At 43.5% G+C, this 26,448-nt stretch overlaps 1 protein-coding gene across 3 annotated transcripts in view; it reads right to left on the bottom strand.

The window, feature by feature from the left end:
* The window catches only part of SUGCT (succinyl-CoA:glutarate-CoA transferase), a 793,918-nt gene that overhangs the window by 46,739 nt on the left and 720,731 nt on the right, over positions 1–26,448 (bottom strand). For all 3 annotated transcript variants that reach the window (XM_089917071.1, XM_089917070.1, XM_022593044.2), the window contains one exon: positions 1–26,448. This exon is cut by the window's left edge and continues 46,739 nt beyond it; it is cut by the window's right edge and continues 27,316 nt beyond it. The gene's annotated coding sequence lies outside the window, so the exon portion shown is untranslated.

Genomic DNA, 26,448 nt, shown 5'->3' with positions numbered 1-26,448 from the left:
ACCCAGCAATCCCACTACTGGGCATATATCCTGAGAAAACCATAATTCAAAAAGAGTCATGTACCACAATGTTCATTGCAGCTCTATTTACAATAGCCAGGACATGGAAGCAACCTAAGTGTCCATCAACAGATGAATGGATAAAGAAGATGTGGCACATATATACAATGGAATATTACTCAGCCATAAAAAGGAACGAAACTGAGTTATTTGTACTGAGGTGGATTGACCTAGAGACTGTCATACAGAGTGAAATAAGTCAGAAAGAGAAAAACAAATACCGTATGCTAACACATATATATGGAATCTAAAAAAAAGAAAGGAAAATGGTCAGAAGAACCTAGGGGCAAGATGGGAATAAAGATGCAGACCTGCTAGAGAATGGACTTGAGGATATGGAGATGGGGAAGGGTAAGCTGGTAGAAAGTGAGAGAGTGGCATGGACATATATACACTACCAAACATAAAACAGATAGCTAGTGGGAAGCAGCCGCATAGAACAGAGAGATCAGCTTGGTCCTTTGTGACCACCTAGAGGGGTGCAATAGGGAGGGTGGGAGGGAGGTAGATGCAAGAGGGAAGAGATATGGGGACATATGTATATGTTTAACTGATTCACTTTGTTATAAAGCAGAAACTGACACACCATTATAAAGCAATTACACTCTAATAAAGATGTTTAAAAAGAAAAAGAGAATGCAAAAAAAAAAGTGCATAGAAAATTCTACAGGATACATCATGTTAGGCTATAAAAGGAGTCACAAAAAATTTAAAAGGATTGAAATCATATAAAATATAACATTCCATACAATGAAACAAAGTAGAAATCAATAACAAAGAAATTTGAAAAATTAAAAAATATGTGAAAATAAAACAACACCCTCTTAAACAATCAATGGGGCAAAGAAGAAATCACAGGGGAAATTAGAAAATATTTTGAGATGAATGAAAACAAAAATACAACATTTCAAAATATATGAGATGCAGCTAAAACAGTATGTAGAAGAAAATGTATAGTTCTAAATACATATATTTAAAAAGGAGAAAATCTCAAATCAACAACCTAACTTTCTATCTTAAGGAAGTATCAATGAGACTTCCCTGGCGGTCCAGTGGTTAAGACTCTGGGCTGCCAGTGCAGGGGGCACGGGTTTGATTGCTGGTTGGGGAACTAAGATCCTGCATGCCACAGGGCGCGGCCAAAAAAGAAAAAAAAAAGGATTGAAAGGAGCAAACTAAATCAAAGCAAGAAGGAGGAGGAAAATATTAAATAATAGAACCTAAATAAATGAAATGGAAAACAGAAGAATAATAGAAAAACCAACAAAGCTAAAAGTTGGTTTTTTGAAAAGATCAACAAACATGATAAACTTTTAGCTAGACAGGCCAATAATAAAAGAGAAAACTCCAATTACTAAAATCAGGAGTGAGAGAGGGGGCGTTACTACTGATCTTAGAGAAAGAAAAAAGGATTTTAAGGGAGCACTATAAACCACTGTATGACAACATTTTATATAACTTAGATGAAATAAGCAAATTCCTAGAAAGATACAAACTATCAAAACTGCATCAAGAAGAAATAGCCTAACAGTTCTAGAGGCTGGGAAGTGTAAGATCAAGGTGCCAGTGAATTCAGCTCCTGGTGAGAGCTCTCTTCTTGAGTTGTAAATGGCTGCCTTCTCACTGTGTCCTCACAGGGCAGAGAGGAAACCAGCAAGATCTCTCACGTCTCTTCTTATAAGGACATCAATCTCATCGTGAGGATCTCACCCTCATGAGATCTTATCACTTATCACCTCATCTAACTCTTATCACTTCTCAAAGGTCCCATCTCTAAATGTTATCACATTGGGGGCTAAGCCTACAACACATGAATTTTGGATGGACACAAACATTTAGTCCGTAATGCAAAACAAACTACTTGAACCTAGCAAATTTCTGATTGCCTTTATCCCCACTTTTCATTTTTGCTCTTTCACATTCTTCTGGTTTCTATCAGCAATTTCAGGAAATCACCTGATCCACTATCTATAAAGAGCCCATAAAGAGGAATTCTGTGGATGTTTGGCTAACACCAAACAAAGAGTCTAAGAAAAAGACAATGTTACTCAATTCTCAAGAGCTCTTTTCTGTTTTCCATTATAAGCTAAGAAGTATAAGCCTCAAGATTCCCATTATTATTATTGAAATATTGAGTAACAGCATGGCCCTGTTTAGAAAGAGTCAAACTGTATTAGATAGTATTTACTTAGCGTTAACTAGCTACTGTTAGTTCTTAATTAGAAAAATGAGCAATGGAGTGGAAATTTTTAAATGATAATTCATCCAATGTTCATTTTGTTAGGCTTGAGTATTAGGCTCCCTGAATTCTGTGCTTCAAGGAGAACACCAAAGTTGCACTGTGAAGAGGCCATTTTGGAGGCAATAAGAAGCCATCCAGTTTCATTATCTTGGTCTCTGGTGCAGCTACTCTGTCCTCTCCACTCTGAACTGGAGGTCTGCCAGTCTCACGCAAAGCACAAACCCCAAAGAGCTATTTTTGCTCATGAGTGCGTTTGTCGAGCTCTATCTGAAGGGCTTTACAGAATAGAGAATGGTAACACTTGGAATAAATGGTGCTAATATCACAGGAAAGTTGAAAGCATGCTGTAGTTTGTCACAATGGTTGTCTCCGGGAAGATAATATAGATGCGGATAACTGAGGGAGATGAATGCATTGTGATTGCATCTATTAAGTGTATTAAAGGGTAAGTCAAACAAGGCTCATTCCTTTCCCTGAAGCAATTCAAATTGCAGGAGTCATGCAGAAACCAGGCTTTACATGGGGGAATACCAGGTGGGCTCATCCCGTAAGATGAAAAACCATTCTCAGTGTGAAAGTTTAAAAAAGAAAGGAAGAAAAAAAGCTTTAATAAAAGAGTCAGGATGCACTTAAGAAAAAAATAAAATGATTCCAAGGGAAAGTCTTGGAATCATAAGCTCACTCATAACCCAGAGACATCACCAATTAAGCTTGGCAAGCTGTGGTCTGCTACAGTTCTCTTCTTCCTTGAAACAGAGACCACAAAGAGTTCTGGGCATAAACACTAAACTTAGAGAAACTTACATGTGGTCCACAAGGACTATTCATAGCAGCATACTGTCCATGTGACTGGAGAATGGATAAATAAATTATGATGTTACGATAGAATATTATATAGCAGTAAAAATAAGTGTGCATATAACACCATGATAGTGTCTTAGAAACCGTGAGTGCAGAAGGTTCACCTTGACTTCACCAAAGTATTGATGGCACAGAATTAATAAGCAACAGGCACTCTGCATGTTTCCTTCCTCTGTTCACATCACCTCGAGAGACTATGCATGTCTTGGGCACGTAGACTGAGTTTTACGCAAGGCTGTGTATTCGAGCCCCAGAGGTGGTCTTCCCTGCTAAATGTGCCCTGTAATGGGCACCGAGGTGAAACAGAGAGCTGAGGTCCTTGGACCTAGGCTGATGGCTGATGGGCTAATCCTCCCATTCAGTCCAGGGAGATCAGGGTCCTCGGCCTCAAGAGTGACTTGACTGAGTGAAGGTTAGAAGAGAGACCGGGATTCACTTAAGCAGAGAACGTAACTCAAAATGGGATATGCAATACCAAATGCCAGATTTTTGTTAAGGATGCAGGCGACAGTGCTGGACTAGAGAAAACTGCAGATTTACGGAAGAGATTTATGGTCCCAAAGAAGAACCTTGACCAGTCAATGCTCGTGTCTAGGAAAAGGGCAGATTGAAGAGCCTTTGGGTTTCTTCTGAAGCTAGAAATTATAACAAGTATTTTCTTCCTCTTTGGATTAAAGTAAAAGCACATGCTTCTTTTACCATCATTTATTGATGGTAAGTCTCTGGCTAAGTTCTTTATATGTATATGTGCTGTGGATGAATGAATGAGGCAAAAATGTGGTTCATTATCACCAATGAGCAAACTAAAGTCACTATGACTTAGAATTTGAGTCAAAACTGCTTAATGACCTTGATTTTCTGATTCTTCAAGGGCATTTTCCAGACCAAATATCTCTTGCATGGAATATCTTCAACATACAAAGCACGCAATTCTCTGATGGCTTCTGGCAGTCACTTTTTGCTAAGCAACTCTCATGTTTTTAATAGATACATGTATAACTGAATCAATGTGCCATACACCTGAAACTAATACAACATTGTTAACCAACTATACTCCAATATAAAATAAAAAGTTAAAAAGAAAAAAATCCAGGCGTGGGACCAGGGGTTCTGAGTTCCCAGATGGAGACCCCACAGGGTACACATCCTGAAGGAAACATTACTTATCTTTCTTTTCCTTCTACACACCCTCAGGCTAAGGAGTTTTCTTAAACTCCTTATATAGAGGCTCCAACTGAATCTCGAGTGTACCTGCCATGCCGTCCACCTCCCACCCTGGCTCACTTTCTGACCTTTCCGAGAGCACGTATGAAATGACCTTGTACCAGAGTGCCTGCTCCGGGTCTATCAGTATAGCCAAGGGCTGGGGCTTCCGTGACAGCTCAGGAAGCAGATCTCCCACTGGTAATTACTTCATGTTGCCCATGCCTGTGTAGAGCAGGCAAAAAGCAGTAAATAGCAATGGGACACACAGGGGAAGTAGAAGCCGATAAGGGCAGCTACATGGTCATTTTCCTGCAAGGTAAAGGCTACTCACTGTTATCAGCAAGTTGCTAACTTGAATCCCGCTCATTTGGGGATGAGATGAAACATACCGGCGGGTTCTTTCCAGGGAAGAGACAGTCATGGGGGACTTGGAGACAGGGAGGAAAGCCAGAGTTCTTTGCTTCTTTACAAGCAGGCGTGTGATTTGTTTTGCCTGAGGCTGTTGCCTCCGGCTCCTGAGTGAAAACCGAGAACTCTGCCCCAGGAGTCCGCACCCGACCACCAAGGTGTGAACTCGAAGGCAGGCTCCAAGAGCCACCTGACGGAGAAGGAGGGCATTTCCTTCTGAAGCGCCCAGGTCTCCAAAAAGGGCTGAAGGGCTTCCTGATATCTGGGCTGGGGTGCTGGTACTTCCTCCACCAGGGGTGCAGCTGGATGACATCTCTACCGCTGGTCAATTCTACAGAGACGCTGGGGTACGTGGCAATCATTTCACTAAGCCCCAAAGGGATCCCTGGGAGACATATAGTCCAATTCAGAGAAAAGTTAACCTTATTCATCAAAGAGCCCTACACTCCTCTAAACCCTGGCATAAAAATCAAGTGTCTCCCCTCACAGGTGTGGATAACCAAGAGGAAACAATTCAGGAGATAGCAAGATTTTTTTTTTCATCATATCTCAGCTAATACTGGAACACCTCGAGTCTCCTTTGAATTTGCAAATTAACTGACTCTAGTGGGGTTTATATTAATATTGTGGAAATAGATCACTTCTCCAGGTTGGAGTGGAAAAGACGGTAATATCAGATTTTAATAAATGTCTGGGGCCTATTGTGAAGTCGCTCTTTTCTCCACTCTAAAATCTTCCTTCATTTGATAATCATAAACACACACACACATCTCCCTTTCCAGCTGGGGCCCCGGCGAGTCAGGAGGGTACAACCACCACTACTCCTGGAAGCTTCTGGAAACAAAGGCCTCTGCAGCAGATGCTGGCTGGGGAAAGCGGAGGCATTTACTCCTGTTCTTGGGCCCTGACTGGGTCCTTCTTTGCCCCTGGAGAAAGTCTAGTCTCCTCACCTGGCTACAGTGGCAGTTCTTCGAGGTGAAAGCATTCCTGCCCACACTAAACCGGCCTCCAGATGCTGCCTCCTCTCCCCTAGGCCTGGAACCTTCCTTCCCCTAGGGGCTGGTCAGAGCCCCGTGACCCCTCAGAACCACTATTCATGCAGACGTCGGCTCAGGAGAAGGGGCACCAAGCCCAGCCTCTCTCTAGCGCTGTGGAGATTCCATTCCAGAGGCCTTGTAATTCCTCTTCCCCAGGACCTTTTTAACTCAGACAGATGCCAACAACTTTGAACTTTAAAAACACAGGGTTCAAGGACCCGTGCCTCCTTGGCTCTTAGGAGGGATCTGCTTTCCATGTGCAAATTTACCCACCATTCTTTGTAACAACAACTCCTCTTGGGAGAAAATAAACAAAAATAACAATTCCACCTTGCTAGCACCTACTAAAGCGAGTCTTGCAGGCATTAATGTTTTCAGTTTATGTTAGTGCATTTCCATCCATATCTCTAGAGCGCTGGCATTGGAAGTGCCAATATTGCCAGACCTATGGTGGGAGATGCATGCACAGAGGCTGCCCCTGAGGTCCCCAACAAGGAACAGTGACCCTGAGGTCCACACCAAGCTGTCCACTTCCAGCCTGGTTCCTTCTTCAGAGGAGCTCAGAGCGGGAGTGCTCATCAGAGAAACAGGACTGCAATTCAATTACCATCCGAATGAACATGTTTGACTTTTCTGTTCTAAATTTCTCTCCAAGACTTTCAGAAAACAAAGCTATTAAATATTTCAATCTTAAAGCTGCTGATTTTTCATTTACCTCTTGGCCACATCTTCTCACACTCTTTCTCTTTCTCTCTCTAATAACATCTGAAAAGCTGCCATCCTTTCTCTTCCATCTGAGGATTCTGGGACACCCCTGAGATGAAACAGAAGATCTGCCAGTTCTGGGCCTGATGATTTTCTTGCAGAGACAGGGCAAGAATAGCAGAAGAGGGAGAAGAAACAAGAGCGACCAAGACATGGTTCCTTCCCCTGAAAAAAAAATAACCATCTAGCAGGTGAGCTGGACCCATACATCATTTCAATGCCAGGTCATAAGTGGCTGAATTCTAGAACGCCTAGGACACTGTGAGGTCCCATGGAAGGACCTTTAACCCAGAAGAGGTGGGGGAAGGTAGTCGAGGACAAAAGTCAAGCACCAGAGAAGGTGTCCCTAGGCTGAGTTGCACAGGACAAGTAGGGGACATTGTAAGAAAAACCATGGAGGAAGAGAGGAGGAAGACCTGCAGAAGATGAATTCAGAGAATCAGGGGAGGCCAGACTGTGGAGAGCTGAATGCACTCTGGGGCGGGCAGGGCTTTGCGGGTGAGGTAACAGGGAGTCACTGAGAGGTTTTGCATGAGGCAGTGAGATGGTCAGATGGATCCTTCTGGCAGGAATCTGGAAAATGAATCCGGAGGAACGGCCGGTGGTTGAGAACGCTGGGACAAGACCTGTCAATCAGTTTTTACAATATTTGTGGCTAAGAGGTAATAAAAAGTGACTTAAGAACCCCTAGGGATGGGGTTATTTATGAGGCAAAATTAATAGGACTTTTTGAGTGATTACATGGAAAATGGGGGTGATGGAGGATGCAAAAGCAACTCCCGGGTGAGTGACTGGATGGATGATGGCCCCCAGCAATAGCATAGAGAAGGGAGACGGAAGCTGATTTTGAAGGAAATAAGGACATCAGGCAGCTTGTGCTGGCAGTTCCCGGGGACTTCCTGGCGGATGGCTGGTAGGCACGGGGCATAGGAGTGCGGGGCTTGAAGAGAGGTCATAGTGACAGAAATAGATGTGTGAGTCATCTGCACCTAAGCGGGGGACGAGGGCATGCGATTCAATGACTCACTCAGGAATGAGGAGAGGGGAAAGGAAAAACTCGGGAAAACCTCAACAGTGAAGCCCAACGCTTTCCATTCCTCTGAATTACATCAGAGTGTTTAGGGTCACTTTTGTCCCATCGCCAATTGTGGGGGGACTTTTTCATCTATTCAGAACCCCGCCCCCAGGCACCTGATCTTTCTGACAATGCAAAGAAAAAAAAAAGATTTGCACCAAACAATAGTATAAGAGGTTAAAAGCATTACCCCTCCTTGTGAAATTTAGACTCTAGGGGACTATGGCTGGTTGAATATTTTAATGCCAAGGAATCAACCACTAAGAATGAAATTTCAGGGGCAAACAGTTTTGAAGGCAAGGTGGCAGCAAGGAGTACATTCCCTCTCCTCTCCATTCTTGCCCCATCGTTTTATTCCAACTTTCTCCTTCCAGGATTCTGGTCTCATTCAGGGGATGCTGTGCATTTCACCCTGGAGAACAGCTACAAGGTCTGTCAGAGTGAAGTGTCTCTAATACAAGTAAATCATTCTCGTGCTAATTTGGGTCTCTTCTGGTAAGCATAGCCTTGATGCTAAAATAAACTAACAGAGTTTCTATATTATTCCCCTTCTTACTAAAGATTTCAGGAGGGTGGGGTTATGTGGTAGAGACTATTATTTTCCATCCAATTTCATTCTCTTCTCTCTAGGCTCATGGCTAGGCAACACTTCCCACTTCCCCTGGCAATGACCAACTGACTAGGTTCTCACCAATGCAAAGAGCCTGACACTCCTGCACATAGACCTTCCAGGATGTGGACAGGCTTCTCCTGTCCCTACTGCAGGTAGAGCCTGGGCATGGCTGCGCCTCAGACTCTACCATGCAGACGATGACAAGACCCTAAGGAACAGTGTAGTCACAAGATGAAAGGAATCTGGGTGCCTGCTTGGATCCCACCAGCCTTGAACTCTCACTTTGAACTTTAGAGAAAAACAAACTTTCTGTTCTTTGAGTCTCTCAATTTGGAATACCTTTGCCAAAGCAGCCTACCTCCCCTAACTAATGGAAGATAGAAGTAGTGGGTACGATGGGTAATAAAACCAAGATCTCCTCCTTCCTTTCAGGGGAGACTGACCATTAAAAGAAATTATAGAGAACACTGGAAGGCCGTTTATTAATGATTAGATGTCAAAGATATAAAGAAAGTTTACCAGATATTTGATAGCCATGCATTTTTGTCTGAAGTTGTCCCTATGTGGGGCTAATGCTTCTCAACTCAGAGGAAGAGAAATGGAAATTGTATGATGGAGAAGCTCTTGATGTTCCTAAATGAAGCCTTTGAATAACTGTTTGAGTAACTGCTTTGCTTATTGTTGTGTCAGGTATTTCCAGGCTATTCTCAGTACTTGACAAATTCAGTCTCTGAATTTCTACTGTCTTTTCTGACTCCTTCTGTACTTGAACTGATAGCTTCTGCCTTTTTCATTCTTAGTGATGGTCAATCAAATATGTGTCTTACATCCTACAACTATTCCAGACTCCTTACAGTTTTGTCAATAGCTTCATATATGGATATTTTAAAAGTATATTATCTGTGTATACAACGAAACAAATGAATAATAAATGTTAAAAACCTATACTGTATCACACTCAAAAAGTACCAGTAGCATGTCTCATCTTTGCTGACACATATATACAGACACCGAGTGGTGGCATGTAATAAAAATGACAGCCCACTGGTTCAGTAACAGAACCATTCCAGGCTGGACGTAGCTTTGGTTTTGAGAGCATGCCATGACTCACATGATGTTAGCAAGATTCAGTTTATTTCTCTTTATCTGCTTGGCTCTATTCTCAAAAGGACTCTTCTCTCATTGTCACAAGATGTCAGAAGCTCATGGGGCTGCATAATCTTAGGTTCGAATCCAGTGTGGTAACTCATAAGGGTCTTCCCTAGCCTTCTCAGAGTCCTGGGATTTACTTTAATTGGACTTGTTCTGGTCATATCCATCCCTCAATCAACCACTGTGAGCAGAATGCAACACAGTGATTGGATTAGGCCTCCATTCCTAGGCCTGTAAATGGATCCATGCCCAGACTGTGTGGACTGAGAGAGAGGAAGGAGTGAGCCTGAAACAAAATATTAGGTCTGTTCCTGAAAAAAGCGGAAATAGGTAATAGACAAACAACAACCCTCTACTATGATACACTTTTTAGCTGTCCAGCATTCATATACAATCTTAGTACTGTTATTTGTATATATATATATATTTTTTCCTCCTTTAATGTCTACATTAACATACTCAGTCCCCAGAAAAAGAAATTAAAGTCTCATTTGAAGTCCTGAACCCCACTTCAGGTTTGGGATTACTGGGTGATGTGCAGTCCTCACAGCCAGGCACCCAACACACGCAATACAATACTGGAGAAAGAACAGAAAATCAGAGTGGGTGGGAAACATGAGTAGTCACTGCTTCATTGCACATATAAACTTCCGTTTTATTTACTCATGTAATTCTATAACATTGGGACCTAGTAGGTAACTAGTGTTTGTTGAATGAATGAATGAATGAATACTCAGCTGGACAGGAAGAGAAAGGACTTCCTGTCCCACCAGTGGGAATGAGTACTTGCTCAGCTGGTCTAGCCATCCCTGTTCTCCTCTCTGAGGGTGACTCCAGTCCTCTGCCTTAGTGGCCAACCTCTCTGCCCTTTGATAGAACCTTCCTGATCTACTGTCCTCTGTGGCCATATCCTGGAATGGCATTGATGAAAATGCCCCCATATAAGCCCACTTTTTTGTTGCCATTTCTCAGATCTGAGGGCTTTCTTAGAAACTAAACATTCATAAACAATGGTTCTGGTTCCTCCTTTAGAAATGTTTCAGGTTTTACCCAGTTCCAAATAGAACTGCCTAGGCTAGTATCCAAAGTCAGAGATCTGGTTGGGTCATGGTCCTTTAAATTGGAATCCCACCGGAGAATTTCTGTTTCTCAGGAATAGGATAGGTGCCCTTTCCACCCCTGAAGTCCTTCCTTTAGTAACCTTCATCTTTGTGCTGCCCCAGAACAATCTGAAACAATTGTTGAGGTAAGAAGACTCCTCTGGCACTCAGGCAGCAACCACACATGCCTTATCAGTGTGGATCATCATCCTCTTTGTCATGTAGGAAACATACGACAGGAGGAGCTTGGCAGTGATATGAAAATAGGTTTGCCTCATATTCTAATAATAACTTCTGATATGGTTCCTACCTTTCTGACTTGCTTTGCACTAACTTTCGATCAGGGTAGAGAGTAAACTTTACTAACCCCCCAAAGATCCAGAGTATCCAATTCTCAACTTTCTTTTTTTGTTTATTTTATATTGGAGTATAGTTGATTAATAATGTTGTTAGTTTCAGGTGTACGGCAAAGTGATTCAGTTATACATATACGTGTATCTATTCTTTTTTTAAATTATTATTATTTACTTATTTATTTTTGGCTGTGTTGGGTCTTCGTTGCTGTGCGTGGGCTTCTCATTGCGGTGGCTTCTCTTGTTGCAGAGCACGGGCTCTAGGTGCGTGGGCTTCAGTAGTTGTGACACATGGGCTCAGTAGTTGTGGCTCACAGGCTCTAGAGCACAGGCTCAGTAGTTGTGGCACACGGGCTTAGTTGCTCTGTGGCACGTCGATCTTCCCGGACCAGGGCTCGAACCCGTTTCCCCTGCATTGGTAAGCGGATTCCCAACCACTGCGCCACCAGGAAGTCCCTCTATTTTTTTTAAAAGTTCTTTTCCCATTTAGGTTACTACAGAATATTGAGCAGAGTTCCCTGTGCTATACAGTCGTTCCTTGTTGGTTATCTACTTTAAATACAGCAGTGTGTACATGTCAATCCCAACTTTCTTATTCTACAGCTTTCATGCAGAAGCTCATCTTTCAGCAAAATTGCACTTTCCTTCATTTTTGATTTCAGATGTGCCAGCTTCAACATATTTTTTTTTTTAATTCTGGTGGGACCTTTATTTGTATTTTTTAAAAGGCCACTAAAAGTGGTTCACGTATTCTAATATCCTGAATTTCTCCTACCAACTCCCCAGTGAAGCATCTGTAGACATCTGGTCTAAGGTCCAAGATGCAGCAGTTTAAGAGACGGCTCCCCTACTGAATAACTTGGTTCGCCAGTTCCCTGCCGTGAATAAGTTCTCAGTGCTTTACACCATTGACTCAGCTCAGCATTTTCATACTTTAGGTCTGTTACTTACTATGCCTCACTCCTGGTTTCTGTGTCAGTCAAGATAGTATCTATGCTTCAGTTCCTAAATATAAAGTATAACAAGTAAACACATTAATCGACTCACAAAACTTGGAAGTCCAGAAGAATGTATGGCTTTGCATATGACTTAAAAAAAAGTGAGTTCTTGTCCCAGCTTTAGCAACCTGTCCTAAGACACACCAGTCACTGCGACAAAGGGAAAGCAATGTGCTCTCTGGGTCACGTGCTGGACTCCCACTCTTGGGATGAGGGTGGAACCCTCCCCAGGCACTCAGGACTGAAAGGGCGGGAGGGGAGAATACCTGGAAAAACTGGATATGTGGAAATAGCAGTGTTGCCTGGGTTAACTCAAAAATGAGCTAAAAAATAATAACCAAAAAAAAAAAACCTCTAACAGTTCTTTCAGTCTCTTTTTCAAACTTTCTGTGATAGTTTGAATTATTATTATTATTTAATTATTTTGTTCAGCAAATATTTCTTTCTTTCCCTTTCCTGTGTGGGTGAAGTTTATTTTCCTGCCCCACTGGTGCTTAGCTTGGCCCTATGTTTTTCTGTAGCTAATGGAATGTCAGTGGACAGGTCTTCAATGAGTTTGTGCATTTTGCTTTGGCTCTTCTGCTTTGGGAATCTTCCATGAAAAGAGCCTGCTGCAGATAGAGAGGCCCTTGCAGCCTGCATTCCAGAATAAACACAGGTACAGCGGACCTGAATCCAACTCACAGTGCCTAGAGGAGCCCGTTTTAGATCTGCAGCAGTCAGCCTGCAGAACTGTGAGCAAAGAGGGCAAAGCCTGGTGTCGTCAGCCGCAGAGCCTTGAAAGAATCACGCAGTGTTATTTTGGCAATAGCTCATTCAGACATTCTCGCAGTAGATGTACCTGAATTTCTTTCTAAAAGCAGAAATCTGTTAGGAATATGGGACAAAGGAACTTATCTTGAAGTTGCCTTTACAGAGCAAGGACACTGTTCTTATTTAGATTGTATATTTACTGGGGGCAAGCTAGTTGAGATTCGGGGATGGTGCGATGGTCTTAGTTCTAAAGTGTACATTCTTTTCCACTCTAACATTGCTGGACCAGGATGTGTTATAAAATCAATGTGCATGTGGCCTTGTGGTCGATGAGAGAGTTTCTTCATTTCCTCAGCCCCACCCTCGGTGTTGCGTCCTTGAACGGTAGTATCTTGCAGCCCAGCAACTCAGAAGAACAGTAGGGCTGGCAGGGCTGGAGCAGATCAGGGGTGTGCTTCCAGACCAGGGCATCAAGTGTTGAAAAAGCATCATTAAATATTGACAGAGTACAAGTTAACTGAAAGCAATGGAGCATTCTGTTGTGAAAACGAAAGTCCGCATTGGAATATGGTGAAGTCACCTCTTCTGGAGAATACGCTTAATGGCCTGAATGTAGTCTTTCAGAAACCAGGTTACTGTATCATGTAGTAACAGAGCAATTATTTTCAATTTGGAAATGTTTCAAAACAATTCTTACCAATAGGCCATCTTGACCATAAAAGCAAGCGTGGCCCCATCCAGCATGGGGAACTGCACCGTATCAATTCATGATGGATGGAGTCACTTAGTTCTTGCCTCATGAAAGTTGGAGATTGTCAACTGAAAATTTTCATTTTAGTTTATCTGATATTAAGCTGCTCTTTTTGATTCTAGCTAGTCAACAGTTTCAGCTGCTGAAGTTTTCCCACGGAACAATGTTATAATTAGTTGGATAATTGGAAGTTGTGTTCCTGACCAAGGACTCAGAAGCAGATAAATCATAGATATAACCAACAATATGTCATACAAGCAAGATACAGTTACCAGAAACCTCCAAAATCATTTGAATTAGTAAAATTATGATCCCAGGCCCATAAAATGGGCAGGAATTTACAAATAACATAAAATACAGGCCTAATGTATCATAAATTTAGCCAATCTAAAACTAATAGAAAGACAGCTATTGTAAACTTTGAATTAAGACTTTCGTAGGATAATGTGTATGGCCTGGGTCTTCAAGGAAAGAAAAGGAATTTTTCACAGTAAGTTTGACCGATGCATTCTTTATTCCTTAGTAAATTCTGCTGCTGTAAATATGTCAAATAAAAGCCAATACTGTTTCTTGAAATGCAAGACCTTGGGAAGACTGCTTAGGACAAAACACCAACAGATCTTAAATTTTAATTATTGACATGCCCATCTATCTCCGTATATAATTAGCTGGCTCGTGGGACATGTGTGAGCACGCGTGCGCACACACACACACACACACACACACACACACACCCTCCCTCCTCCATAATTCCTTTAGTGTCCATCTCTAAACATTGGAATGTGAGAAACACCACCAAAAAAACTCCTTTTGATGGTTCCTTTACACCAGCAGTTCTTAATTAACATGAATTTTCTTGATATTGAGTATGTCTGGAGACATTTTTGGTTGTCAAAACTGGTTGGTTCTACTGGCATCTAGTTGGTAGAGGCCAGGGATGCTGACAAATAACCGACCACGCACAGGGCAGTCCCCTATAACAAGGACTTGTCTGGCTCTAAATGTCAGTGTTGCCAAAGTTGAAAGACCCTGCTTTACACAAAGGTTCGTATTGTAGAAGAAAGGTGGATTCAGCCAGTCAGCTTACTTGGATAATTCTTGACAATCTACCTTATTGTTCAGCAGGAAGTGCCACTCATCAGTAGCCCTATCACAGTTAACGTGCAAAGAAAGCAGGAAACTGGATTATTTTGTTCATCACAGTGATCTTAGCCCAGTGTCTGGCATGTTAAGGTGGTTTAATGAATATTTGTTAAGAAAAGGAAGAAAGAGGAAGAAAGAAAGGAAGAAGGGGGAAAAAAGGAAGTGGATGGTGTTAGGACCAAAGTTTGCTCGATTTTGGTGAACTTGCTTCCCTTTCCTTTACTGTCTTCCAGAAAATCAGTAGGCACAGGTTCAGCTCACAATTACTGTTTACTAATTACTGCCATTAACGGCATATCATATTTAACTTATTGTGTTAGTAGTAATTAAAGGACTGTTATTGACGATCACTATACAAGGGTTCTTGTAGCAGCTCACAAATCGAAGATTTTTAGATAGTGTCATTGACTTTCAATGGTACTCAAAATTTAGAAGATTATTTTCAAAAGAGCAATCACAACATCTAAATAACCTAGGACTTCAAGCTTTTGGCAGGTTGTTTGTTTGTTTGGCATTGTTTTGCTTTGTTGTTTATCCTCTTTGGTCTTCTGGGTTTTCCCCAGCCATAAGCAATATCCTGGCAAAAGAGTCACCCTGGCTACTTTGAGGGAAGTGTACGGGAAAAACTGGAAAGTTATGCCTGCTAGCCATCTCACAGGGAAGGGGCTGGAAAGGGGAGGGGGACACGATGATATATATTAATAAAGTCCAGCCTTATTTTTAACACCTATTATCAGAATGCTTTCCTTCTTTCCCTAAATCACAATCCAGTGTCAGCATGGTCGCTGTCACAAGAAAACAATCAAAAACTAATAAACAAAACCCCACAGGTTTCTCTGTAAAGGCATTCTGACTTTGTTCAGGGCCTACCATAGTTTCTATGTGTAAAAGTCAATCATTAAATAAATGCTAAAATATTGAATGTATTTGGGATCTACCGTGTGCTATCGGCTATACTGGGTACTGGACACAGAGAGAGAAAGAATGCTTCTTGAGAAGGGAAACATGGATTACCATAAATAATGAAGCGCTGATCCATAGCTGGAAGAGCAGAGGAGCAAAATTGGAAGGCAATACAGCAAAGGCTGATTAGAACTGTCAATTTCACCAAAAGAACTGCATCCGTCAGCGCACTAAAATTCTTGGTCAACATTAGGCACACAGACAGTTATTCTTACTTCCTATCCCTTCTAAATGCCCTTATGTCACCTCTCAGTTTGCATTCCAACCACACCTTAAAAACATGAATCAACTGTCAAGTTTGTATCTCATTATAAAAATGGTCCATATTTTTATAGGCATCTATAGGCAGGCATCTCAATGTCTCTTAAACCCAACACGTGATAAATTAACTCTTTTCTGCAGATAGCAAGTAGCAACCTAAGTTTATAATTCTTGCTGCCTTCCATTAAAAGTTCATCTTCTCAGCCTGGGCATTTTGCCATTCTTCTCATATTTTGACCTAACATCCATCATCCTTGGTCTTAATCTTCCGTCTACAGTTTAAGATATATTTCTGGCTAAGCCTATGATTGCTTCCTGTCTCAGAGGCTTCATCTATTCAATGGGCCCTTTATAGGCCGTGCAAGAGCACTTTCCATGCTGAACACACACACAAAACCTCGACGACAACAACCAACAAAACCCAAAACACCGGACATCCAGGTTAATACAAGAGCAGCTGGATTAGATTGGAATTTTCCAACTCTGGATGCTTCTCTTCTTGTCACGAGCTTCCAACATGGAAACTGAAAAGTAAGTTAGGCCGTTGAACCCCAAATTAAGGAGGCAGCTGGCAATGTGAGCGCGTCCCTGGAGGGCGCCCTGGGGTGGGCTCCTGTCTAACCAGGTTGCTGTTTTTAGACTCAGACACATTGGCTCTAAAAGCCACCACTCTGTAGGAATTTCGTACAGATGAACCGCCTCTTCTGGAAACGTCCCTGACAAAGGCACTGGATGAGTCCAAACTACCTCATAACCTTGGAAGGTGCCAGAATAACCAGACAAGTGGCCTCGTCAAAACCTCTCATGAAATATCTGGAAGCAGGTAATAAGGAGAAAACGGAATTCCAGGTGAAGTTATACAGAAAGAAAAGCCAAGCAAAGGCAACCACGAGTGCAGGAGACCGAGGATGTTTCAGCATCAATTTCCCTCCCTCCCTCTCCTTCCTGGGATGTTGCGGTGAGATCAGCAGCTCACACCTCTGCCGTCTTCATGCTTCACTGCATCTAGTGACCGGCTCTGACTGTCATAAAATAAAACAACACTCAGCAAGTGCGCACTGGCCCACGGCCCGAGACCAGGAGCTGAGTGAACCCAGGGTGACACACAGCTGCCCCGTGGGGTAGTAAGTCAGAAGCAGGTGAAGGGACATCCCGTTTGTCCAAGTCACACTCGGAAAGCAAACCCAGTGTCCAGCAGCCTTGCTCCCAAGTGATCTATGGCTTTCCAGACCTCAGCCTGCCCTGGGCAGAGCCCTGGCCCAGGTGACCCGAGGAGGAACTGTTGATTCTGGAAAAGGCTGGGGCCGTATTTCTGCCACAACAAATGATCGGGTCTCCACTCTCTTTGACTTAATACTAATGTTATTACTATGCTTGCAGTATACGTTCATTTTAGAAAAAACACATGAGAAAAAAGAGTAAGTGACCACCCAGACATAGTTTTGTGGGATTTTAGGGTATTCCATTCCAAAGATTTTTTTCTGCATAAGACAGACCGGTGTATATTCTCCAAAATTGGAACCCTACTATCCAGAGTACTTTTTTTAAATGTAAATAAAACATGTATACAGAAAAGTGCACAGAAACGTGAACAACTCAATACAATCCCTATTATGTTGTAAAGCCTTCCTTCTTTAATAATTCATTGTGGTTTCTACAGCTACAAACAGTCCGCTGGGTTTTAACAGCCACTTGGTATTTAATTAGAGGGATCTTCCAACATTTGCTTAACCAATTTTTTGGTCCATATGTTTTAAGTGACTTTCCTGATGATGCCTTTCCCATTTTTCTCTTAGACTGAGGTTGAGTGTGAGTCTTTTTCTTACTGATTTATATACATATCTTACAAAAAAATAGTTACTTCTGAACATTTTGAAAATATAAAATAATGAAACTAGACTTCTATTTATTAAAGTTAAGAATTAAAAGTAAGAATTGACTCTCCCTCATAAGATAAATTAATTAACAAAGTTTTCTTGCTTTACTCTTTCAGTTGTGGTGAGGATGCCAGACTTTTATCTCAGGTTATAGCTGTAAAGTACAGTGTGTCTCAAGCATCATCCACATACCCTTCTCATCTTTACACAATTCCGAGTCAAAGATCCCATCCAGAAATAACATCGTGGTTAACTGAATGGGCTGTGCTGTTAAACAACTCTGGATTCGAGCTCCTTCTGTGACCTACTAGCCGTGTGACATTGGCAATATAATGTACTTAATCTCAGTTTCAGTTTTTTCAGCTGTGAAATGGGAAGAGTAATAACGCCGATTTCATAGGGTTTTTGTGAGCATTAGATGAGGCAACTTGCATAAAAATAATAAGAGCTACATGACAACTACATTTAGGCACAGCTTTACAGTCATAACGCCTGACACGGAATGATAACTTAATACGCAGTGGCTGTATTACACTCGTATTATTACACCTGTTCTTCACGGGCTCTAATGATTAGAATGAGAAATTCCAAGCCCAGGGAGGTAAAAGCTAGATTAAGCACCACCTGCTATAGAACTCTGTCTCAGTGACACTGATTTCTGTCTGCGAGTGCGACACAGAACATGCTAGTAGGTAGGCTAGGTCAGGGTGCAGAGATTGCATTTCTGAGCTGAGAAAGCATCTAATTTTCAGTGTGCTCAGGAAGGAGTGCAGAAGCCAGCAAAGCTCATGATCACACACCAGAAGGCCAAGTCCCCACTCTCACAATCTCTCTCTCTCTCCCTCTCTCTCTCTCTCTCTCTCTCTCTCACACACACACACACACGCACACACTCATACTTAGGACAAATGTTTCTCCTGATGAATAGATCCTTACTTCCAACAAAGAAAATATTTAACAATTGTATTCCCATTAGAAGTTTCTTTACAACTGAACTTCTAACTCCACAAATTTACCATTTTACAGAGATTGAAGTTGAAAGTGATGACATTATTTATCCACAAAAAAATACTGTCATCTAGGACTTGGAGGGCATTATCCTCAGTGAAATAAGTCAGACAGAGAAAAACAAATACTGAACGGTCTCACGTCTATGTGGAATCTTTAAAAAAAAAAAAAAAACTCATAGAAAATGAGTAGAATGGTGATTGCCAGGGGCTGGGGCATGGGGGAGAGGGGGAGAGGTTGATCAAAGGATAAAAAGTTCTAGTTATAAGATGAGCAGATTCTGGGGATCTAATATTCAGCATGGTGACTATAGTGAACAATATTGTATTATATACTTGGAAGTTGCTGAAAGAGTAGATCTTACATGTTCTCACCACACACAAAAAAGTGTAATTACATGGGCTTATGGATGTGTTAACTAAACTTAATGTGGTAACCATTTCATAATTTATATGTGCAGCAAATCAGCATGTTGTACACCTTAAACTTACAGAATGTTCTATGTCCATTATATTTTTTTAAATTGGAGTATAATTCCATTATATCTTAATAAAGCTGGAAAACACCAAAAAATAAATAAATAAAGCTAACTCACACAGATCTAAAACTTCTCTCTACCCTTTTTATTCCTTTCTGTTATCCTGAGCTTTATTTTAAGCACATGGCAGGAATTTTTATTATTTATTTTATTTTGAAATTTTATAGCTGTTCATTGATAGCAATTCATGGGCAGAAAGGACCCCTTTAAAAAATGTAAAGTCTCATTTTTGCTTTCAGGTGAGCAAACTTAGACTGAAACTTACTAAATATCTGGCCCAACTTCTAAGATGAAATATCTGAGCATTTATCTGGTTCTGGAATACAGCATAGAAAACTGTTTATGTTCATAGTTAAAATGTTTAGTACTTCTAAATATGTATAATTTTGTTTTTGCCTTTGCTTTTTGGAATAGGCCCACTGAAAAAGATATATATGTTACATAAAATCATAAATGTAACTCAATAATTCTACTTTTATTCCATTTTATATTAAACAATTATCCCTATCTATAGATCATTTAACATTGCTTTATTCTACTTTAATTACATTTGTTTAATTATAAATTTTAAAACGAAGTTTAAGTTTAGTTACGGTTATTATTATTTATGTTTAATAATAAGCATTACTGAGGATTGAAAAATAAAATAAAAATAAATAAAAATGCCATCTTCCACTGTTACTCAAGCAAACCTGGCTGAAATGATAAACCTAAAATGTTTTAATTGTCTTATACTAACCCTGGATATCAGTGTTGTCAAAGACTAGAATAGGAAGCCAAATATGTGTTTTAAGAAAGGGGTTACTATATATATTGTTTTTTCTCCAATCCAAAATCTCTATCCTGTACCTGAAGACAGTAGTATATGTCTTCATCTTCCAAATAAAAAAAATGTATTGTGGTAATATACATTAACATGAAATTGCTCATTTTTAAGTTCAGGGGCATTCACACTGTCGGGCAACCATCACCACCATCCATCTCCAGAATTTATTTTATCTTTCCAGACTGAAACGCTATACCTCTTAAACAATACCTCCCCATTCCTCCCTCCCCCGCAGCCCCTGGCAACCACCATCCTACTTTCTGTCTCCATGAATTTGACTATTCTATATACCCTATAGAAGTGGAATCGTACAATAGCAAAGAATTTTTTTAACTGCAGTGTAATTATCTTAATTTTAGTACAGTTAATCAAGCAAATTATGTCCTTTAAACTATAGGATCAACCCATCCTTGGTACATATACAAAGACCTCATGGTTTGGCAATGAAATCTAAGCCTCGGCCCGATGGGGACCTGCTTCCATCAGGCAAACACAAAGCCCCTTTCTTTACCCTATTTAGTTGAACCCTAAACAGTCTGACTGGCGTTCTGGGTTCTGCCTATATGCTTTGTGTTTCTGATGGTGCAAACTCAGTCATAAAAAAACATCTACAGTACTCGCTTTAAAAGTACTTGCTGCCACTTAACTGTAAACAGCCTTGTAATCTGGCTGTAAAAATTCACGACTTGCTGAAAGGAGCTATAATAAAGTCATAATGATTGCTGGTGTGAGCGCCGTCGGAGAGGCCGTGAATGGTTGGCTGGCCACGAAGCATGGTATGTCCGCTGGAAGCTGGGCGAAGAGTGGGTGACAGCCACACGGGACTGCCCTTAGAGAGGTTCACCTTTCCCGTGATCTTCAATGCCCAACTATATCAAGTGCTGATGAGTTCACGGTCGTTGGCCAAATGGGTCAACATTATCAGCCTTACTGGGGGGACAGAGGCTCCCTTCAAGACCCTCAAGTCCTTTGAACGCTGATCTTTCTTTTTGACAAAAGGATGTGGAGCAAAATTTGGAAATGAAGGCTAGAGATGGAGGCCATTTCATGCTAAAAACTGTCCTGATTGGGAGTCTAGATGCCACCCTTCACCTTTTGTGTGACGAAAGAAAGCTTCTCCTTTCTCCAGGGATTGCCAGAGGAAGGTTTAGCCAAGAAAGAAGGTTGTTTCTATTTTTTCTGAGGTGGGGGGGATATAACCAAAATGCGAATTGTGTCAGAAGTGACTTCAGGACCGGGAGTGACCTGGTACCAGTGGGCCTGTGTCTGCCATGCAGGCTCGGTGTCCAAGGAAGTTCTCAGAGTGAACCTCAGTCTCAACAGACCAGAGTCTGAACAGAGCTACAATCTCACCAAGACCATCCCTCTCTTCCTTCCCCGGGGCTCTTTTCTCCCCTTCTCAACTCTCTCTCTCACTTTCTGTGAGTCTCTACCCAGGGGACAGTGTGGACGTGGGGTCCCCTGCACTGGGAGCTGTCCCTCAGGTGACACTCGTTCTGGCTGAGGCCCATATAGATTTACTTCTCACCCCAGAAACAGCTGCACAGCCCTTCAGAGGAGGAGAGTTAGACTAAAGAAAACGGCTGCCTTGGGACTTCCCTGGTGGCGCAGTGGTTAAGAATCCGCCTGCCAATGCAGGGGACACGGGTTTGAGCCCTGGTCCGGGAAGATCCCACATGCCACGGAGCAACTAAGCCCGTGCGCCACAGCTACTATCCATTTCTCACTAGTGACCTCCCCAGTCATTGGTCACTGAAGTCTCTGTGTGACTATACCAATTCTTTGTAACCAAGCTCTGCTTACAATTCACGTCAGAGCTGGAAGTCATCTGGAATATCTACTCTGTAATGGACTTCAAGCTTCCCAAAGCCAAAGAGAATATGAATCACAAGATGAAACACCTGAAACAGCAAGGTCAGAGTCGGGACACCCTCCCCCATCCCACCCCTGCAAAACACACACACACACACACACACACACACTCACACACATCCTTCCAAATGTATTTATTTATTTATGCCCAATGGGCCAAATATAATCTCCGGACTTATTATTATATGTATATTTGCCCTCGTTTATCATGTTGAATTGCATGTGCTTTTGAAAACCACCTAAAATCCTTTGAGGAAAAATAATGTACAGACCAATCACCTCCTAAATGAAAAATCGACAAGGTGCCATTTTTCTGGCGAAGGCCCCCTCGCCCCTGCCCTGCGGTTCTCACTCTGTCCTGAGTTCCTTCAGCTCTCTTGGAAGCAAGCTTCTCTGCTCCCTGTGGTTTCACGCACACAGGTAGTTTCCTGAGAGGACCCCATGCTCTCCGTGGACGAGGCCCCTCGTATTTCTTCTGCATTTTTCTCAGGGTCCCTTGGCACCGACCCAGCCCAGGCCTGGGCCAGGAATATTCCTTTGATAACCAAACAAGCTCTATTGTTTTAGCCAGCCAGATCTGTAGAATGAACTCTGGAGATCAACAGCCTCAAAGGCTAGTTTTCTTTCACATCTACTAGGCCCACGGTCATGGTTTAAGTAATAGTTGTTGAGGACCAAGTGAGCATCTTTGAAGAAGGTGGTAGTGAGTGAGACAGCACGAGTCTGGGCAGCCTGCTTCACAAAGGCCACTTCCCCCTGGAGAAAGCACTGTTCTTTCCAGTGTCCTGGGCCACCAGGGGACTAGTTAAGTATGGGAATTCCCAGCTCCCCTCAGGGCCTGATGCAGAAGGCCCATGCTGGGTTCAGGAGTCTGCAGCGTTAAGAAGTCACCTGTCTGATTCTAAGCCGGGTTTTCCCAGCAAAACGGGTTAAGGATAAAGAGTAGCTTGGAAGGAAAGTCCTGTCCTCCTGGGAAGATGACACCTCCACCCCCAAGCCTGATGCCCTCAGAGCTGGGCAGGAGGTGGGTGCTCTAACCAACTCCACTGCCATTGCGCGGTATGAGCTTGGACCCGTCACTTCTGCTTCACGGTTGTAAGATGAACAAGACAACTGTCCACATTAACCTCCGGCATGGCACACGTAAGGCTGGACGTGGAGAAAAACGTTAACAGTTTCTTCAGGAAATCCAAAATCTCTCCTTTACCGTGAAAACACACTACTGAAACACAGGAAAGATGAAACCTCAAATGAGCATTATTCACTCTCATTTCAAGTAGGATGCTAACCAAACGCACACTCAGTAGCCCTGCAACACCTGATGTCTGCAGGACCCAAACTTCTCTATCTGCAAACCGCTGAGAGGCAAGAGTGGGCAGTAGAGGCTGAGGCTTTGGTGACGGATGGACGTGGGGTGACCCCAGCCACAGCTTCTCCTCACTGCAGGGACCTTGATAAGCTACTTAACCTCTCAGGGGTCTTGGTTTTCTCACCTGCAAAATGGGAGCGATAAAGCCAACCCTCTTGGGAGGAGAGAGGAGCTACGATCCCAGCGTAAGAAACAGAGGTGACCAATGCCGAGAAAGAAGTGCAAATAAGCGATGAGCTTCCGCAAGAGCCTGTGGGCTAATGAAGTCCGGGGCCCTGACAACGGTGTGCATTTTGGTCCTCCCAGTGGCTGACAGGACGCCGGAGGTGAGGAAGCAACTCAGGCAGATTGCACTGGCTACGATCATAGGCAATGAGGATTGAAACTCACCAGGGGCCACGCCCCAGGCTAAGTGTTTCATGGGCACCATCTCACTTAATCCACCCAACTAGTTCACCTTACAGGCAAGGTTCAGTAATCTGTCCAACATGGTGGAACATGGCCGTGAACTCCGATTTCAAAATCTGAACTACAGGTTTGCACGGGGGCAGAGAGGGGCCGGAGGAAGAAAAAGCTGGGGGCTTGAAGATGGCTTCACGGACACCATGGTGCTTGCCCTGGACCTTGCAGGACAGCAAGATTTGAGACAAGCAGAGATGGGGAGAGGATTTAAGAAGAAGCACAAGCCAACCTGGCAGAGCTAGAGAGCACAGCCTGTCCCGTGAGGGCTCTCTCCTCCTGGTGCACGCGGGGCAGCAGCTCCACAATGACAGAGGCTGTGGTCCCCGTGCTACTGTGATCCCCAGCCCTGGTGGGCAGCTGACGTGGAAGCTCCTCCTTGACTAGGCTGCCCTTTGTCTTCTGAATCAAGCTTAGTTTCTGCTTTGGAGCACAGCGATATGTAACAGTGCGCACTGCCGGGCTCGGGGAGGTACCAGGTTAAAGACTCAATTTCCTGGCCTCGCCACTCTGTGTCACCCTTTTTAATGACATTTCAACATGGAGAGGGTTTCTGGTTGGTTTGTTTTTTTCCCTCTTTAAATTAAACAGTAGGTGTTTTGTGTTTAATTTCCTTAAGAAAAAAGTGTATTGTGGGGGTGAAATGTTAAAAAAACATGTAGCAGGGAGTCTTGGAAGTTTATAAAAGCTGTATTGTGTGCTCGAAGGACTGGGGTTACCTTTTGGGAGCCTTTTCATTCTCTCGGGAACGCCCATAATGTAGTCTTATGAGTTTTGTTTGTGGTTGTATTTTCGCCTTCATTCTTTCTCTCCTTTTCGGCCAGTGCGTTTAGTCACGCCCTGAGTCGCTGGTCTTTTTATGTATTTCTCCGAGAGGTGTGCTGCTGACACAATAGCCCGGAGCCAGCAGGCTTTGAGCCACTTCTGTTCCATCACGTCATTACCTTCACACGGTGTATTTATAGCAGCCGGGGTGCCAAGGGGGACTTGGAGGTGGATGGAGGGCCAGGACGGGTAGGGAGGGCCTCACAGAGCACTTCTGTCCTGCCCATCAGGCTGGGAGGGGGCCAGGGGTGCCAGTCTGTCTGCAGAGAGAAGGGCGGAGCTACACACTGTCAAGCTCTCCCGCCCTGCCCCTCAGAGCCCGGGGTGCTGTCAGAGTGGCTGGGAGGCCACAGCTGGGGAGGAGAAGTACTGGGGGGGACCTAGTGGAGGGGGCAGGCCTGGCTCTGGACCCCTTCCCTGGCCCCCAGTGAGAGCCACTCCACTTTGATCTGACCCGTCATGGAAGTTCTAATTTTGTTTGCAGAAAGTCTTCTTCAGTTACCTAAAAGGTTTGTCCTTTATCTATGGGAACTCTCCTCTCCTAAGAAATGAACCATCTCAGGGCCCCTTGAGGCATCACCAAGTTTGCTCTCTGGCTCCCCTACTCCATCCCCTTCTCTGCTTCCCGCCCTTGAAATCCTCCAGGCCTTGTCCTTCGCTGAAGGCTCTTGGTGACCTGCTGCAACGGTCCCCCATGGGCTCGCTGCTTCTAGGAGATACAACCCACTCTCCCCAGCCACTGGAGTGATCATTCTACAACACAACTTAGATCCTGTCCCCAAACCGGGTGAAGCTCCTCTGTGGCTCAGCCACCTCCTAGAAGGTCAAGACCAACCATATTCACACAGACCCAAGGGCCTGCACACTCTGAGCCTTACTCGCCTCTCCAGCTGCTCCCCTGCTTCCCCTTCATCCCTCAGTATAGCAATCTCACGGACCCTTTACTGACCCAGTGATTGATTCGTATTTATTGAGCAACTATTGTGTGCCTGGCATGCTGTCCATGCTGAATGAGAAATGGAAAGATGCCTGCCCGCATGGAGCTTGCCTTCCACAGGAGAAAAGGGACAGAAACACGACCACACAAATCATATGGCCGGCAGGTGTTTCACAGAAAGCAAGGTAGGGGAGAAGAGAGGGGCCATTTAGTATAGGGTGTGAGACTAGGACTCTTTGGGCAGGTAACCTGTGAGCAGAGACCTGACAGGTGAGCAGCTAGGACAGGATCTGAGGAGGCAGCATTCTGGGGGCCCAGAAACAGGAGAGGAAGCCAGGGAGGTGGGTGGGGTCAGAGCCAGGGGAAACGGTTAGGACTGGTTCGATTGTGAAAGGAAACTATGGGAGCGTTGGAAGAAATTTCCATTTTTTAAAGACGGCCCCCCTCCAAGTTGCTGTGTGGACCAAAGTGGTAGAGGGGGATGGGGGAGGGGTGGCCTATTCAGGACCCCAGGCCTGTGCACCAAGGGGGAAGATGCTTCACAGCCCCCCTTCCTTCCCACCCCTGCCCACTGGCAATTTCAGAAGAGAGGAGCTCGGGCCCAGGAACGAATGTGAAGTAAGAACGAGGGGACAGATCTTTCCTGAAGTTTTGCTGGGAAAAGACCTCGTGAAATAGGACTGTGTCCAGCAGGCAATAACAGAGTCAAAGGAGGTCAGTTCACTTATTTTTTGGTTGGAGGAGATGTTGGTGATGGTGGGCTGTACTATGGGTACACGTGGGATTCCACGGCAAGGGATCTGAGTCTGTGAGGGCAAGAGCCCCCTCCCAGGCCCCCAGGAAGTGTGAGGAGTGGGGTGTGAGGCCTGGCCATCGCTCTGTTTCTGCTTCTAAAGGCAGCGAGGGCTCGTGGTCAGACAGCGCAAGGGTCCCCAGGAGCCCTCGTGTCAGGACTGCGGTGCTCAGAGATGAGGTATGAGCATCCCAGGGCCCTGT

Source organism: Delphinapterus leucas, chromosome 9, assembly GCF_059928025.1.
Source record: "Delphinapterus leucas isolate spDelLeu-1000000601 "Yukka" chromosome 9, BTC_Dleu_Yukka2, whole genome shotgun sequence".
NCBI lineage: Eukaryota > Metazoa > Chordata > Mammalia > Artiodactyla > Monodontidae > Delphinapterus > Delphinapterus leucas.
The sequence above is the reverse complement of the archived record's forward strand: the minus strand, read 5'-3'. Positions and strand labels throughout refer to the sequence as shown.